The 18,736-nt window shown below is 33.1% G+C and overlaps 1 long non-coding RNA gene across 1 annotated transcript; it reads right to left on the reverse strand.

Annotated features, from left to right (window-relative positions):
- Nucleotides 1-954: 954 nt before the first annotated feature.
- On the reverse strand, nucleotides 955-18,408 carry LOC134257777 (uncharacterized). Its single transcript, XR_009989996.1, has 3 exons — nucleotides 18,371-18,408; nucleotides 5,293-5,314; nucleotides 955-1,001 (listed from the first exon to the last, which is right to left on the reverse strand). It is a non-coding gene; the product is annotated as an uncharacterized LOC134257777 (long non-coding RNA).
- Between the last annotated feature and the right edge of the window lie 328 nt (nucleotides 18,409-18,736).

The raw sequence follows: 18,736 nt of genomic DNA on the forward strand, positions 1-18,736 counted from the left end.
GAGCCAATCCTGCTCATCATAACTATGCATTAAGATTGTTAAAATAATACACAGGACCGCAGAAAAAATATTTCAAAGGAATAATGCACTTACTCTATATGATCTATAATGCCCCACACTTGCACTTAGACCCCTGACCCTGGGACCATGAATTTCACGACTTTGGTAGAGAAATCAATACCTTTTACATTCAGGCCTTCAGTTTGACTGCTTGATATCCAGGAGTAAAAGAATGAATAAAAAAATACATTTATTTAAGTGGTTGCCCCATCACTCAGGCTCAAGGGGGATGGGACAAAGGATTTTAAAATTTTTGTTTTCCTTCACCCATAGATGTTATAAGCCAAAATTGATTAAATGTGGCTCAGTGGTGTATCAAAAAATCTGAATATGTTTCAGAGTTAACGACCAATTGAAGAAAAACAAAAACGTATGGTAATAAAAAGAATAAAACGACAATGTTATTTAGTAAGGCTACATCAGGAACGGGTTTTCTTTTTTCCTTTGATTTTAAGCGAGAGAGATTCACCATTTAAGTTGATTTCTGGAAGACGTCTATTTCTTACGAATGAAATAATTTAAGATAAAATACCTTTTACCTCTAGAATAAAAAATATGTAATTTATGAAACATCAGTGATGCATAAATAATCATCGTTAGGGTAAGCAATATATTAAATACAGTCCAAGAAGTAATTTATGCCAGATAATTGGTCACTTTATTATCTCCAAATTCAAAGCTGACTTTTTAAAAGTGATTTTCACCACAATTGTTTTTATTATGGTCCGTTATTTCCATTAATAGTAAGGTTCAAAAATCAGACTGAGTGCACATCATCAATTCAATACCAAATACTTAACAGAACTATGATATCATTTAGGTACATAAAACAAGAAATCAATCCATTTCAAGGAATATATTAACATCTTTCTCGAAAAACTTACTCTCTTGCAATTGGTGTGAAAAAACTCCTTGCTGATTTCTGTGTGTATCTTGAGTGTCTTTAACGGAAAATAAAATAATGTTGTTATCATTAAAATTGTTAAAAAAATCTAAGCATCATTTAATCTCAAATTCATAAATTTTTAAGCATATTAACTGGCAAAATTGGAAATATACAGCTTACGTCATTTCTATCTGTTACAATCAAAACATTCAGTGATAGACAACGAAATGGGCGGGGACAATTCGACGCGGACGTTTGGAAAACACCGGATTGAAATTACAGATTGAAATTCATTTTCAATCCACCTGAGCTGTTTTCAAAGCATAAAGTGAATGTATCAATAATCAACTATATTTCAACCACAGGCGCTTGTTTCTGTAATAAATTTTTGACCCATAGTATAATAACACTTACAGAACAAGTATACTATGGGTCAAATATTTATTACAGAATCAATTGCCTGTGATTTCAACTCCAAAATACATATTGTTTGAAGTTCACAATAATATGAGTTTTAGCTTATAATTTTAAGAACGCAAAAGATCATACAAGACAAAGATTATTTTTCAGAAGATATTTGATTCTAGAAGGGGGGGGGTTAAAAATTGTCGAGTCAGGTCATGGCTTAACATGGCAATATATTTTATTTCTAGGATTATAAGAGTGCAAGTGTTTTATTATACTTATTCTCACTGAAAACTGTTGGACAACTTTATTTAAAATCGTTCAACCCCCCCCCCCCCACCAACAACAACACAAAGATATACGTATATTAACCGAACAGAAATGAAATATTTGTCCCTTAAATATTTATTCATTTAAAACACTGGACAAAAAATTCAAACTGTACCAAAATTGAAATTATTTGTCTTCTGGTTCAATCAGTAATAATGTGCCTTCTAGCGTAGCTGAGGTGGATTGAAAATGAATTTCGATCTGCAATTTCAATCCGATGTTTTCCAAACGTCCGCGTCGAATTGTACCCGCCCATTTCGTTGTCTATCACTGAATGTTTTGATTGTAACAGATAGAAATGACGTAAGCTGTATATTTCCAATTTTGCCAGTAAATGTTCCGCGGTCTTAAAATATACACCAATACCTAAATTAAAATTGCTATCGATATCAGATTCTTTTTTCAATAAAATCAGGACAAACAAATCTGTGTTGATTATCAAACTTAATCTGTAAATGAATGTACAGAAAAAGACCAATTCTTTAATTTCTATAAATACAGTAAAATCATTTTCCCCGTTGTAATATTACGTATATGAAATTATCAAACATAATTACTTCTACTAATACTAATTATAATAATGATTATAATGATAATAGTAATAATAGTAATACATTTTTAAAGAGAGAAACCTGAATATACTAGTCTTCTTCGGGGTCCTCTTAACGTATCAGCAATTATACAATTATGATCATATGTACAATGTTGAATACATTTTTAAAATACTACATCAAAAAAAAAAAAAGAAAAAAAAGAAAGAAAAGGAGACGATTACAAAATAAATTTTAGGACAGAAAATATTTTCCTCTTGAGGGCTACTTAAATGAATTTAATTTCACTTAATTTTTTATTGTAATCAATAGGTGTCCTCTTTGAATGTAACAGTCTGAAATATTGTGTAGCAATATATTATATTGGTAACCTGATTTAGGAGAAACGAAAAATGACCAATCAAAATTTAATAATGGAAAAAAGGATTTTTTCTTTGGATCAATAAAACTTGTTATCATTTTTAGGAGGTGAAAACTAGATTGTTGAACCCCTTTCACGTGAGTCAACTTATATAGAGTATGCTTATTTTACATTAAACCTTCAAATTGCAAAGTGCTTTATTTTGGCATATGTGAATGGGGTGTAAGCAATAGATATTTACATAATGCCATCAGAATTACTCTTAAGTATATCTAGTAATAATTTACAGATGAATAAATTTTCAACTGGTGTATGTGTATTTCAAACCAAATGAGTCGTTGAAAATTTACAAACGTGGTTATATATTAATATTGTCTACAATATTACAATTACAATGTAAAAAAAAAATACATTAAATAGAAAAATAATCGTCTGTTGTGTCGAGTCGATAGGTTGAAATAAAACTAAAAGTAACAATATGAATTGTGAAGGAGCACTACAGGGAGTTATGGGAAGATACGTACATACGAGAGTCGATCCAAAAGTTCTATCAAAACTGCTATAAAAAGCTTATAAATACATGTACATATCGAGAACTTAATTTTCGCGAAAATACGCGTGACAATGAGCTCACGAATATTTCACTTTCACGCTTAAAAGTATTCCTGACAATTATGTAGAGGAAAAACAACAATTCCTGAAAATTAAGTCTTGCTAATAAACTTAAGTGTCAATGACTATCTCGAGAAAATAAGGTATCGCAAAAATTTTGTGATCTACAGTTTAATAATATGTTATCAATAAAATTTGACATACTAAAACCCCTTTTCAGTTTGTCTTTTGCCGTAAAAACATTTGATAAAATACCCTGGTAGCATACCTTTTAAAATATAAATTTAAATTCACCGTTGGGGTCTTTTGTCAATCGCCGCAAGGCAAATAGCAAGAGTGAAACAAACGTCTCTGTGATGTTAATATTCAGCACTTATATTAGGTTCATTTGCTTGCCTTTTTTAACCTGTCATATGCTTCTTTTTGATAATGTTTACAGCCACTTTGCTTTGAAACTGGCTTTAAATTGTAGAATTAAATCATATAAACTTTATCCAAGGTTTATGCAACTTCAAATTCAAAAACACTCTTAAAGTTAAACAAGACGCCCATAGGTCACATAGCTCACCTGACTAGCTTTGACTAGATATCCCCATTTAATACCTATTGTGATCCAATTGTATCCCAAAGGTCATAATTTGGACATTTCAAAATCTACAGTACCACAGGAATTTCAGCTTTTCTGGCCCAGTAGTTCTTGTCTTCTTGAGGAGAGGATTCCCTTTTGTGGCCCCACCCACTTTTCGGGCTCAGTGGTTCATGATAAGATTTTTAAATATTTTTCCTATATATTTCAAGGTAACTTTGATTCCCCATTGTGGCCCCGCCAAACCCTCGAAGGTCATTCCACATTATTTTTAGCTTTTTTGGCTCAATGGTTCTTGAAAACAACATTTTTAAATATTTTTCTTACGTTCCTTATTTTTAAGTAAAATTTGATTCCCTATTGTGACCCCGCCGAGCCCCCCCCCCCCCCCCCCGGGGGGGGTTGATTTGAACAACTTAGAATTTACACTACCCCAGTATTCTTCCACATAAGTTTCAGCTTTTCTGGCTCAGTGGTTCTCGAGAAGACGACTTTTTAATGACCCCTCCCTATTTTTGTCTTTTCTTAATTATCTCCCCTTGTGAGAGGATCTTGCCCTTCATTTTAACGATTTAAATTGACAGTACCCAAGGATACTTTGTACCAAATTTGGTTAAAATTGGCCCAGTGGTTCTTGAGAAGAAGTCGAAAATGTTAAAAGTTTATAGACGGACGTACGACGGACAAATGCGATCTCAGGTGAGCTAAAACGTTTTAATGACGTCGATGCATTTTTGCTGTACGGACATACATGTAGACTCGGGTCTCAACATTAAGTAACTGTTATTCTCATATTTTATGAAGTATTACATAAATTATATCTGAATGAAATGTAAGGACAAAATTAAAAATAAATTGAGGAATAGTATAATTAAGTTTTGTTAAAAACTGTCGATCATTAAATATGTCATGATAGTTATGACCTTACTTTTGGATGAACTCTCGTATTTTCAAAAAAAAAAAAACTAGAAAGGTGTCTTGTACAAAAAACTGATTTACACAGTTTTCTAGGCAATGCGAAATCGCAAATAGTTAAAAAATGTCAACAAGGGAAAATTTTACATTTGCGTTTAATTTACACTTTGAAATAGAATGGGTGCTTCTCAGTGAGCTAATTCAACATAAATTAACGATAATCAACAAGGCCGCCCTTTTTCCTACATTCACTCCTATATCCACTTTTAAGTAGGATTTTAAAGTAATATCAATTCGCCTTTACGGCAAAATGTGAGAATAACAAATAAAAGTTATGCCCTTTTTGGTTAGGATACCAATGGACGTCATGCCCAAAGAACTTTTTTTAAAACGTAGATATTTTACCAGAATCCTTTTGGAAAATAGCAAGATGGCAAGGGGGATTACAAGAGAAATATTTCAAAAGCAAATTAATGCTTTTATGACATTTTCCAATAAATGTTAAGAATTCTGATCTTCTACAATGAGACTAAATACTAGAGAAATTTCATCAAAAGACGTAAAATATTTCTTAGATAACGTTTACCTCATCATATTTGTTGAAGAACCTGCGAAGCAGAATCCGTTTGCAGTATGAGTATATGTAATGAAGCAAAATACACGTATCATTAACAAGATAAGATAGAAAGCAAGAGTTCATTTAGCTTCTAGGCATTTATTCACTACATTATTGTATCTGTTAGTTTTACAAGTCCTCGTTTACTCTAATCATAATAACAAACCATTTACAGTTGGGCATGAATCAGAGGTTACACTCCCATGTATGAATAATAATAATAATAATAATAATAATAATACTTTATTTAAAGAGGGTAACCCGATTAGTGCAATGCACTAGTCTTTCTCGGGGCCCTCTAAACACATTCACAATAATACAATTATAAAAACATAGTACAATATTCATAATAAATAATACAAAATGACGTGAAAATACAAGGACATATACAGATCGATTCAAGAACATGGAATTATATAACTTTTAGTTGCAAGGGTAATTTGTTCCATACATGAACACCGGAATAATGAAAAGAATTCTTAAATTGATTTGTTCGATATTTCGGTAGATGAAGGTCATAGTTTGTTTCAGATCTAAGTACATAACTATTAGAAGAAATAAATTCAAAGGAATCTCTTAAATAAGATGGTGCCATACCATGAAGTGTTTTGTACAGTAATATATATTTATGAAAATCAATTAACTCATATATGGTCAGCCATCCAAGTTTTTCAAATAATGGTAGTGAAGGGGCATCATAAGCCACATCTAAAATAATCCGGGCTGCCCTTTTTTGCAATTTAAAAACTCTATCTATGCCAGCATCTGGCGAATTACAAACGGAAGACCTTCTACTGATTCTGATTAAGCTTATTCTTATAATTCTTTTTTTCGCTTTTCCTAGACACCAAATTTGAGGTCTCATATTTCACTCATTTCTCAATGGATTTTGCTCAAATTTTCAGAGTTTATAGACGTTACTAAACTCTATCAGAATTTTGTCTAGCATTTCAAAAATTCACTTCCGCTTTTGATTTATTTCCCTTTTAACGAAAATTTTAAACTTTCATTTCCAAACAAAGGATCGGAGATGGCAAAAGCTGGAGCAGAAATTTTACTGATTTTACACAATAGAAGGATTGAAGTTGTGCATAGCTGTTTTTGTTTTTCGATTTCTCTATTCAAAATGGTACTATATAGGGGTAAAAAATTAGAACGCCTAAAAGAGCGAGAATTTACACATATTTTGCTTTTTATCTTTTAAATTAAGAATATTTTCTTAAAATATATAGAACAAAATTTGTGCAGAATTACAAGATCTTTCAAATGATATCTCGTTAAAAGGGCTGACCCCTTAATTAAGGGATCGAGACGGGCTAAAATCTTTTCCAGATATTTAAAAAATTATTGAGAATTTGTAATACGTCCAAGAAGCAAAGTTGTTCAAAATGTCAAGCTAAATCTATCGAAGTCAAATGCTTCCGGTGACGTCACTTCCGGTCAAACCGTTCTTGACAAGTATTTGGGTAACATATGTCACTGGAAGCATAAAACTTAATTTTCCGTCCGTCGACATCACTTCCGGTCAAACCGGAAGTAGACAAAAATGGCTTATTTTTTAAGGTTTTGATGCAAAATTGAAATTATAAAGTTACCGGAGACGACTTAGCTCATTGCTTTCTTTTGTTGACGTCACTTCCGGTCAAAGCAGGACAGAAGACTTACTCGTTGCTTTGCAACGAGCTTTGCTCTAGTTTAATATCTATAATTATGAAATCGTTTCCACTGATATTTGTTGAGCAGGTTTTTCGTTGTGAAGCCAAACCGGGAATTAAGATGATCTGTGTTAGTTCAAATTTACACAACCCTCCCTTCAAAGCGATAATCATACCAAAAACCGTTTTACGTATAGGTCTAGAGTTTTCAAATAAAAGTAAAACACACAAAGAACTTTCTACTATTGAATGAAACTTGAAAAACTGAATTCTACATTTTTTTCATAGGTTTATCAGAAATTGTAACGTATTCAATTTCTTAAACCTAACCCTAACCCTAACCCAAATTTAAAGGAGTTTCATCGTAAGAAATAATTCAAGCAGGTAAGCTTACAAATAATATACATTAGTGTAGTAAATATAATAATTAGAGGTTTGAATTTTGATTTACAACTTACTGAACTGTTATACAAACCACACTTAATGTTCACGTCATAGATATATTCCGCTACCTTTTCCCCGCAAGCACTTTATTGCGTGTGGTCCATTTTTTTCTAAAGTTAAGCGTTAATAATATTATGATGTATTATTTTAATTAGAAAATAACTTTTTTTATTTGATTGAGAATTAGCAAAGAAATTGGCAATAAATTTAAGATTAAATGTCCTTTTTTCACGTGCGTGAAAGGGTAGATCCGTGATTTTGCGTTAGAAATAGGAAATTGGTATATGCGTTAAAATACGTGACTGAAGGGAACGGGGTTAATAAAACATGCTTTTAATCAGAATTCATGAGGCAGGATATAAGTAAACTTGATGTCTTTTAGAAGACACCAACCTCAAAAGCCGTCACAATAATGATAACTCCATGAAGATTTTTAAATAATAATTTAAAAGTCACCACAACGATACAATAAACCCACATATCTTTAGGTTCTATTAAAATTGAAATTTCTTCTTAGGTAAGTTCTGGTGAAATTATTAAGATACATATGTCTATCGACCTGGAGCAGCATCGCTACCTCATTTTAACGTCACGTCAGCCATGAGAGGTTTTCGTACATGTATGTGGAACGATCGGGAAGCGTTTACTTTTTTCTTTCTTTATGCGGGCGGATTGATATATATTGAATGTATTTATTAGAATTTTGCATTTAACTACGTTTCAAGATAATTTAACGATGTCCTTGAGAGTGATGTAAGGCTAGTTTGTGTGCGCAGGTAGATTGAGTGTGTAAACACTTTGTTTGATTTACTTTTGGTTAAGAAATTTCATTGACTGTTCTGGTCGTTTCTTTTGTAATATAAGTTAGCCAAATCTAAATTCGAACTACTGCAGATTGGGCGCCCTGATTACCCACTTCCACCTCGCACATGGTATTTTTTTAAATATATTTATAACTTTAAATTATAATTATTCTTAGTAAATAAACGGCTAAGATAATCAGCTTTAAAGTTAATATGTATATACTTGTCATACTTAATGCATTACTATGTATAAATTGTATATATATTTACATGTACTTATATTTTTTTGTAGAATCACCTTATATATTATGTGAATAAATCTAGAAACCTACATTATTGCACTTGGTCACATCTGTATAATAAAAAACATCACAAAAATCAATCTTTCTCCTTTCTTAAATGATTCTTTAAAAAATCCTTGCTGTTGTTTCGCCAGTGTAAAATTTTCATTTGTCATATATACATGTACAAGGTGACTTTGCATCATGCAGTGTAGATAAATGCAACGCGGGTCAACCCAAATGAATTTGTTGGTTGTCGTCCGGAGCTTTTAATTTTACTCTTGTTGAATTATTGGTCAGAAAAAATATAAGCCACTGTAATAACAACCCTTAATTATGTTTTGTAGTCTTGTTATTGTTTCATAAGGTTGGTCAGTCTGGAAAAGAGTTTTAGATAGCGCTGCACAAAAGTTTTATTTTATGGCTGCTCCGCCTTGACGTCAAATGCCATTGTTTCGTCGTTTTCACAATTCTTTACTGCGCTTAAAGCCCGAGATAATAATTAAGCTTCGCCTTCAGATTTACCTGGTCTGTATCCCCATGTCAATCAAATAAATTAAGGTCCATCATTGGGTACTTGAAATTGATTGACAGTTAGCTACCAGTCCCTGTGTATATCTCTTTCACCTAAGTGTTTGACACGCGTGGCCACCATCAAATTAACTTTCGGTCTTCTTATGTTTACCGCTAAATTACCATCGCAATAAGGTATCGATTTCGATGCAAACAATTTCAGCTTGATTATAATTAATAAATGATCTGTGTTGCAAACATGTCATTAAAAAATGAATTTTTATCTCATTGTATTTCAATAAAATATATCAAGATTGTGTACATTTTTACAAATGAAAATTGCATAGGTGAATGAAATCTTGTTTTCAATCGTAAAAATTAACAATGATTCTTGTTTTGAGACGCGGCGAAAAATTACGATGAAAATAAAGGAGAAAATAAGCTGGTAGCACTTTTTGCATGTAATGGATAACTTAGGATAAAAAACCAAAAATATCTGATAAGTAACAACTTCGCCTGGGCAAGTATTAAAGTATTAAGAGTTTCTTTCTTTTCTTTTCCTTTTTATAACCGAGCATTTCTTGCTTAGTGGGTTGCATTGTTACCTCCGTTCAAGGTCACAGGTGTTAAAAATAGTTTTGAAAGAAATACATATGTTAGCAATAATTTAATATTTTGTTTTAAGTTGTTTAATTATAATCTTAATTTACTGAAAATACATAAGCACTTATGTGTAATTTTAACTTTACAAAACCATCATTATCGCGAATTTTTCACGATAGGATAAAGAATGTACATTTGCTAAAAATAGGTCCACGCGACTTTTTATACAAACGGCTAGTAACCGTTACTATTTTACCGTGATAGAAGCTCTAATTGGTACTATAACTAGAAACGATCTCGTTGCGAGCAACGAGTAGGTCTTCCGTCCGATTCCGAAAAATAACCCATAAAATCGAGCTGAAAATGGTTTAAACATATTTTGGACACATTGGGAATTGAAACGGGTCACGAGCGTGAAAATCCAATACGCTTATCGATTACGCTATTGAACAACTACTCTTTCTTCACTTGTATGTACATATAATTCTGCAACAGTTAATCTGTCTTGGAATTATGAAAGAAGGGTCACTATTTATAATTTCGCGCCAAACGCAACGAGTAAATCTTAGTGAATTTCTCTTGGAATGTTCATTTAAATAGGTGAGATAGCTTCAATCAAATAATAAAAGAGCGTTCTTATCGCCTAGCCTAAATTTTGAGGTGTGGAAAGTATAACACACACATGAAACATATCGTATATAGGCAAATAACACTAAAGCAGCGAAACAGCTATTAATTGGTAATTTTTCAATTTTCAATCACGAAAGTTGACTATGCCGATTACTTACACTTTCATGAAAAAGGTGGTATGTTTCACCGAAAAAAATGTTTCGATCGCCCTACGAGGGTCAAGAAATAAGATTCTATTATCTTCAATAACTTGCATTGAGAAAATAAAATGTTTATATAGGTCAATTAAACGGTCTTTGAAAAATTGTTATCTTTAAAAATAAAATATTTTCTTATTGTAACAGTTGTCCTTTCTATTGATTTAATATGACACAAGTGTGCATGGGAAAACAGTGGTCACGTTTTTTACCTACTACATTCTTGAAAAACTATTAATTTTAACTATGATTTAAGCTATGTGTTACCGTTATGCAAAACAAAAGATATAGATATTGTACTTCGTTTGCACATCAATTCTTTTCTATTTCTACTTTGAGAAACAACCAAAACCAATTAAAGAAGACTTGTAAGTAGACCTTGGATAATAAATGTAGTTTGACACCGAATTGCAACGAACCAACGACGTGACAATCCAAGTATCCCTTCACATTTCATTGTTCCTTATGTTACTTTCGTTCAAGCAAACGCTCAGCTGCCTCTGTAAACCCCTATTGCGAAATGTCGGAATTGACAGAGACCGCCGCCATTAAGATCACGCTTCAGACTTTTGAATGTTAATATCTCGAGTTCGAATTCATCAATTTACAAACAAATTATATATTCAGCCTAATGAGAAATGTTTCTATCAACCATACTAATATGATTTGAAAATATTGAAAAACAAAAAAGTTTTAAAATTTGACTTTTTTTCTTTGCATGCCGTTACGACAGGAAGTAGAGACGACGTACAAAAAATCGCGTCTTCGATAGTTTTTATCACGATCTATAATCCCTGAAAGTTCCACAGTGATATCTTTAACCGTTCTTTAGATTATCCACGAACAAAATGTCAATTTAAAATCAGAAAATTGTCCGTAACTTGGCACCAGAAAGGAATTTCCAAAAAATCTCCAGGATATAGTAAATGCATAAAGCAACACATTGTTCCTGCAAATTTCATAAAAATCCATGCAGTAGTCTTCGAGAAATCACGTGCACAAAATTTGATGGTCAGAAATATTATAATTATAATGAGCTCAGGCGAGCTTCAACGCCTTTTGCGCTGGAAAAATATAGACTCAAAAAAGCAATTAAGCAATCCTTCCTCTACCTTCACTGAAAATCTCAAGTCAATATCTTCATTCGTTTTTTAGTGATTGCCCGGACAAGCTGACCCTTTTAAAATCAGTAAATCGTCCATATCTCACGACCGGAAGTGACGACATACTTATAAAAAATTTCCAATAAGGTTCAGACCAATATCTATCAGATCTGAAAGTTTTGTGAAAATCGACCGAGCCGTTTCCGAGAACTCGCTTGCACAAAATTCGGTAAGAAAAAAAATAATAATAATTATAATAACTAGATGAGATCTCGTTGCGAGCAAAGAGTAGGTCTTCCGTTGAATTTATCGATAAGATGAGGTATGATTTTGATTGAGATATTCGTAATTAGGTAATGAAATTCAATTTTCCATCATTTTTCTGATTTATATCACAATATTTTGAGCATCTTTAGTTTAATATGGCTTATAATTAAAATATTCCTCCTTTCTGAGATGTAAAGCATCCAAAATATAGAATTTTGGCCCCTTGCGACCCCTTATTACGCAACAGCAACATGTATTCAAAATTCTATAAAACGTTGTTGCAAAGCATTAAAATGAATATCTTTGCTTCAGTAATGTATTACAAAATATTTATCATTCATGAGCTAAAGATGAAAGACTTTTGGCCCCTCTGGGCCCCTAATTTGAGGAGTCAGTTCCTTTTTCTTGATTGTAAATGAAAAGTCTTGTGAAATCAAAGACTTTTGTTCAACATCTATTCAAAGATTTCTTTTCGTTGTGGAGATATGCTGAATGGGAGTATTCAACGGCTACCCCTCCAGGTCCTTAATGGGGCCGTTTTACAAAAATTTGAAGTATGCATATTGTTTAAAACATTATTCTGATCATCTTTTGTTCAATATTGCTTATCAAAATATTCGCCCTTTTCGAGATATAAAACCTCAAAGATTTAGCATTCTGACCCCTTGTGACCCCTAATTACGTAACATATGATCAAAATTGTATCATAGTTTGTTGCAAATCGTTAAGATAAATACTTTTGCTTCAGTAATGTATAACAAAATATTGATCATTAGAGAGTTATAGATAAAAGACTTTTGACCCCTCTGAGCCCCTAATTTGAGGGGTCAGCCCCATTTTCTTAATATCAAATGAAAGGTCTTGTGATGTTGCACATTTTTTCTTCAATATGCTTTAACAAATTATGAACAGGTGTGAAGATATGAAACAAAATGTGTCAAATTTTGTGAGATATTTCTGAGACATTTCTTCGGGCCCTACCGAGCGCCGGCGCCTTTTGCGCTAGAAAGATTTGGAGACCCAACTACAACTCGCCAAACCTTATTCTATTTTCACAGAAAATCTTAAGTCGATATCTTATGTCGTTTTGGAGGAGTTTCCAGGACAAGCCGACCCTCTGAAAATCGGAAAATCGACCATATCTCACGACCGGAAGTGACGTCATCAATATAAAAAATTTCCAATAAGGTTCAGATCAATATCTATTAGATCTGAAAGTTTCAATAAAATCGACCGAGCCGTTTCCGAGAACTCGCGTGCACAAAAATCGGTAAGAAAAAAAAATAATAATAGGGAAAAAGAAACCGAACGAAAACAATAAGGTCTTCCGTTGGAAACGGAAGACCTTAATAATAACTAGAAACGATCTCGTTGCGAGCAACGAGTAGGTCTTCCGTCCGATTCCGAAAAATAACCCATAAAATCGAGCTGAAAATGGATGAAACATATTTTGGACAAATTGGGAATTGAAACGGGTCACTAGCGTGAAAATCCAATACGCTTATTGATTACACTATTGAACAACTACTCTTACTTCACTTGTATGTACATATAATTTTGCAACAGTTAATCTGTCTTGGAATTATGAAAGAAGGGTCACTATTCATAATTTCGCGCCAAACGCAACGAGTAAATCTTAGCGAATTTCTCTTGGAATGTTCATTATATACGTGAGATAGCTTTAATCTAATAACAAAAGAGCGTTCTTATCGCCTAAATTTTGAGGTGTGGAAAGTATAACACACACATGTAACATGTAACAGCTATTAATTGGTAAATTTTCAATTTTCAATCACGAAAGTTGACTATGCCGATTACTTACACTTTCATGAAAAAGGTGGTATGTTTCACCGAAAAAAAATGCCTCGATCGCCCTACGAAGGTCAAGAAATAAGATTCTATTATCTTCAATAACTTGCGTTGAGAAAATAAAATGTTTATATAGGTCAATTAAACGGTCTTTGAAAAATTGTTATCTTTAAAAATAAAATATTTTCTTATTGTAACAGTTGTCCTTTCTATTGATTTAATATGACACAAGTGTGCATGGGAAAACAGTGGTCACGTTTTTTACTTACTACATTCTTGAAAAACTATTAATTTTAACTATGATTTAAGCTATGTGTTACCGTTATGCAAAACAAAAGATATAGATATTGTACTTCGTTTGCACATTAATTCTTTTCTATTTCTACTTTGAGAAACAACCAAAACCAATTAAAGAAGACTTGTAAGTAGACCTTGGATAATAAATGTAGTTTGACACCGAATTGCAACGAACCAACGACGTGACAATCCAAGTATCCCTTCACATTTCATTGTTCCTTATGTTACTTTCGTTCAAGCAAACGCTCAGCTGCCTCTGTAAACCCCTATTGCGAAATGTCGGAATTGACAGAGACCGCCGCCATTAAGATCACGCTTCAGACTTTTGAATGTTAATATCTCGAGTTCGAATTCATCAATTTACAAACAAATTATATATTCAGCCTAATGAGAAATGTTTCTATCAACCATACTAATATGATTTGAAAATATTGAAAAACAAAAAAGTTTAAAATTTTGACTTTTTTTCTTTGCATGCCGTTACGACAGGAAGTAGAGACGACGTACAAAAAATCGCGTCTTCGATAGTTCTTATCACGATCTATAATCCCTATAATCCCTGAAAGTTCCACAGTGATATCTTTAACCGTTCTTTAGATTATCCACGAACAAAATGTCAATTTAAAATCAGAAAATTGTCCGTAACTTGGCACCAGAAAGGAATTTCCAAAAAAATCTCCAGGATATAGTAACTGCAGATAGCAACACATTGTTCCCGCAAATTTCATAAAAATCCATGCAGTAGTCTTCGAGAAATCACGTGCACAAAATTTGATGGTCAGAAATATTATAATTATAATGAGCTCAGGCGAGCTTCAACGCCTTTTGCGCTGGAAAGATATAGACTCAAAAAAGCAATTAAGCAATCCTTCCTCTACCTTCACTGAAAATCTCAAGTCAATATCTTCATTCGTTTTTTAGTGATTGCCCGGACAAGCTGACCCTTTTAAAATCAGTAAATCGTCCATATCTCACGACCGGAAGTGACGACGTACTTATAAAAAATTTCCAATAAGGTTCAGACCAATATCTATCAGATCTGAAAGTTTCGTGAAAATCGACCGAGCCGTTTCCGAGAACTCGCTTGCACAAAAATCGGTAAGAAAAAAATAATAATAACTAGAGCAAAGCTCGTTGCAAAGCAACGAGTAGGTCTTCCGTCCGGTTTTGTCCGGAAGTGCCGGAAGTAACGGAACAAAAGAAAGCAGTGAGCTAAGTAGTCTCAAGTGACTCTATAATTTCAATTTTGCATGAAAACCTTCAAAATAAGCCATTTTTGCTACTTCCGGTTTGACCGGAAGTATCAACGACGGACGGAAAAATTACTTTTTATGCTCCCAGAGACATATGTAACCCAAAAACTTGTCAAGAACGGCAAAAAACGCGTTTTCCGACAACTTCCGGTTTGGCCGGAAGTGACGACGTCGGACGTATTTTGACGACTCCAATAGATTGAACTTGACATTTGAAACAACTTTGCTTCTTTGATGTATTTCAAATTCTCAATACTTTTTGAGATATAAAGGAAAATCTTTCGGCCCCTCTAGGCCCTTAAATTTAGGGGCCAGCCCTTTTTTCGAGATATCATTTGAAAGATCTTGATATTCTACACTTCTTTTGTTCTATATGTTTTAACAAAATATTTGCAGGTAAAAAGATATTTTAGAAAAGGTGTCAAAAATTTTGATATTCGCGATAGGACTTTTTTCGGGCCATAGCGAGCGCCGTCGTGCAGCACTTCCGCAGAAAAAGAGTGGTATGTGTCACATCAGCTCATGTTGCTCTATCATCGCTGAAAATTTCATGCTTCTGTGTTGAGTGCTTTTTGAGAAAACTGCCGGACAAAGTGACCCTCTAAAAATCACTAAATCGCCAAAATCTCAAAACCGGAAGTGACGTCATCAAAATAAAAAATTATATATCGGCTTTGTTTGATGTTCTATCAGTCCTGAAAATTTCATGAAAATCGAGCCAGCCGTTTCCGAGAAATCACGTGCACAAAATCGGTAAGAAAAAAAAAAACAATAATAATAAAAATAGTGGAAAAGACACCTAAGAATAACAGTAAGGTCTTCCGCTGAAGACGGAAGACCTTAATAATAGGGAAAAAGAAACCGAACGAAAACAATAAGGTCTTCCGTTGGAAACGAAAGACCTTAATAATAGGGAAAAAGAAACCGAACGAAAACAATAAGGTCTTCCGTTGGAAACGGAAGACCTTAATTACGATAGTTATATTTCTTTTTAAAGATTTTGAAAGGGACAGACAATGATGAGTATTTTACTTTTGAAATTATACCTGTAATTTCATAATGATTATTTTTTTCACAACGAACTCAAGTCGTTGCTGCTGTGACGTACAACATACCGTAGATTTTCTTTTTAACAAAATGGTCAACCTACGAGATTTCTGCTTGTTTGAAACTAGAGATGAGTGTGAAATTATCAAATTTTACTATTATCATGAATTACTTTTGATATTTTTTTTAATAACGATGTTGAATTCTATTAATTTTATGATGAACAGTAGGCCATCAAGCTGTACAGGTAATACCCATGGACTTCCTGTGTATACTGTTTGTGAATAGGGATTAGCGCTTCCCAAGGTCTGCACGACCGTCAATACCTCGGGGTGCCACGCATGTAAAATTTAGTCCCTCCCCTTATCTGAGAAAACCGTAAGGTTAAAAATCTCGGCCTTTAAGGACGCTCTAAACACTGCACACCAAAGAACTCAATTTATTGGGTAGTTTTATCCAGTTAAAGTGATCTACCCTTAGATGTAAGATTAAAGAAATTGTTATTTATCATTAATTACATAATTCATAATAGATTATAACATTTTTAGATTTACATAAGTAAACAAAAGTAACAAAAGTAAGAAATTTAATTAATTATTTTCACTAATTTTCCCAATGTAAGTAAACAACAGTGGTTTCCACTCACAAATAGTTCATTGTCTTTTAACATTTCCTCCGAAAATAAGGCGCGTACCCTATATTCTAAATGAATGAAAAAGTATCAATATGCTTATCTTTATATGATATATTTTTCTCTAAGTAAAAGAGAACAGTTTCTCTTTGTGTTTAGAGCTTCCTTAATTTTTTAAGATCTTCGTATTTCTGATCAGAATTCTAAGAAGCTTACACAACATAGCGTCAAAATAAAATTGAAAAAATATAAACATCAATTGAATTATTATCGCCTTTAGTATGGGTCCACTGGGGGTTGATCGTTGTTGTTACATATTTTAATTATCTGATTTCGTGACTGTGCCAGGTACCCCTACCATTGACACATTTAGAGACCATTGAAGATATGAAATTTAACATTTGTAAAATATTGTTTTCCTTTTGTGAGTTCATTGTGTTTATAAAACGTATATGCGAATTTTCACCTAATAACGTTCATTATAAAGAAAAAAAGTTAAATGTCGCCCAAAGTCGAAAATCCGATTTCGGTTGGGGAGGGGGGGAGTGGCCAACTTTTCCATGCCAAATTACTTTCACTTCCGAATTTTTTCCTACAATTCCTTGATAACACTATACTGTTTTAAAAAGTGGGGGGCCAACCTTCCTTTCGGTGAGCATTTCCTATATTAAAGGTTATGTTGGCCAAAAAAGTGGGGGGCTAGGCCCCCCCCCTGCCCCCCCGGTTGCTACGTCCCTGATATACCCCGGTACACCATGTCTCAATAATTTTCGAACAGCCCGGGTACAATACCTTTACCCATACGATATATCCCGGTAATTTTGAGTTTACAGATACCACAGAGTCCGACACACCTGTTTCATTTTGGATATTTTACTTGAAAAAAAGACTTTAATGGTAATATTACAACCAAGCTCTATGATAATGATGTGATGTCTTTACCAGTACAAACGTCAACTTTCCTTACTGATGCAGCAATATATACCCTCTAGGATCGATAAATCACTTTGTCAACAAATACAGTGTATCAGTGAGTCAAATGCTGACGGCCGTTTTTCAGACTAACTGTTACTCCATTATCTGTAAATTGAATTGACGATGGATTTTTCGGATCCGTTATTTTCCAATCGTGACACGGAGCACACGATGAATGTAACCGGTAGGGATAGGAGAGGGTAAGGAGATTTTAAACCTCATATTATTACATTTATTGGTAAGCTTAATACAGTGCATAACAAATTATGATTAATTTGAATACTTTTTCTGCAATGTTTGAAATTTCTTCGTATGATATTTGACAATAAAAATAATGATTGAAAAATGAATTCTTTTTCGGAAGTAATACGCAGTAGGGAAATATAATTTTTTGAGCATTGTACTTTTGTTTGAAATAAATAAAGTAAGACCATAGTTGGCATGAATTTTGATATGGAGGGTTCTTTCAGGTTTAGTTAATACTTTGGTCACCTTATTTCTTGGTTTGACTAAACGATGAAAACACTGGAAATTCTTTACCTAACTACAACTTGTTAATTCCTCTGATCAGGGAAGACTGGTAAAGCTTACAGGTACATTGGTGTAGTGAAAAAAGCCCATAAGCTATACGAATTGCTTGTTTTGTATATTTTGTTTTTTACCTAATTTTTGTGATGTGTACACATGCTCCACAAAATTGTGTGGTTTACAGTACCAGGTTTCTTGCAAGCTTTACCCAAAAGTAAAGTCACGACTGCTATCAAATCCACAGTGTTCGAAAGTTCTTTACGATACTTAATATGTCAATATATTTTGCTTGTAATGCGTCATTTGATTGATAAAAACTTAATCTAAACTATAAAATCTGGGTTGCCTGCATCACCATGACTTACGTCAAAAAAGTAT

Source organism: Saccostrea cucullata, unplaced genomic scaffold (genome assembly GCF_032062105.1).
Source record: "Saccostrea cucullata isolate Sc308-1 unplaced genomic scaffold, CSIRO_AGI_Scuc_v1 ctg809, whole genome shotgun sequence".
Classification (NCBI taxonomy): Eukaryota; Metazoa; Mollusca; class Bivalvia; order Ostreida; family Ostreidae; genus Saccostrea; species Saccostrea cuccullata.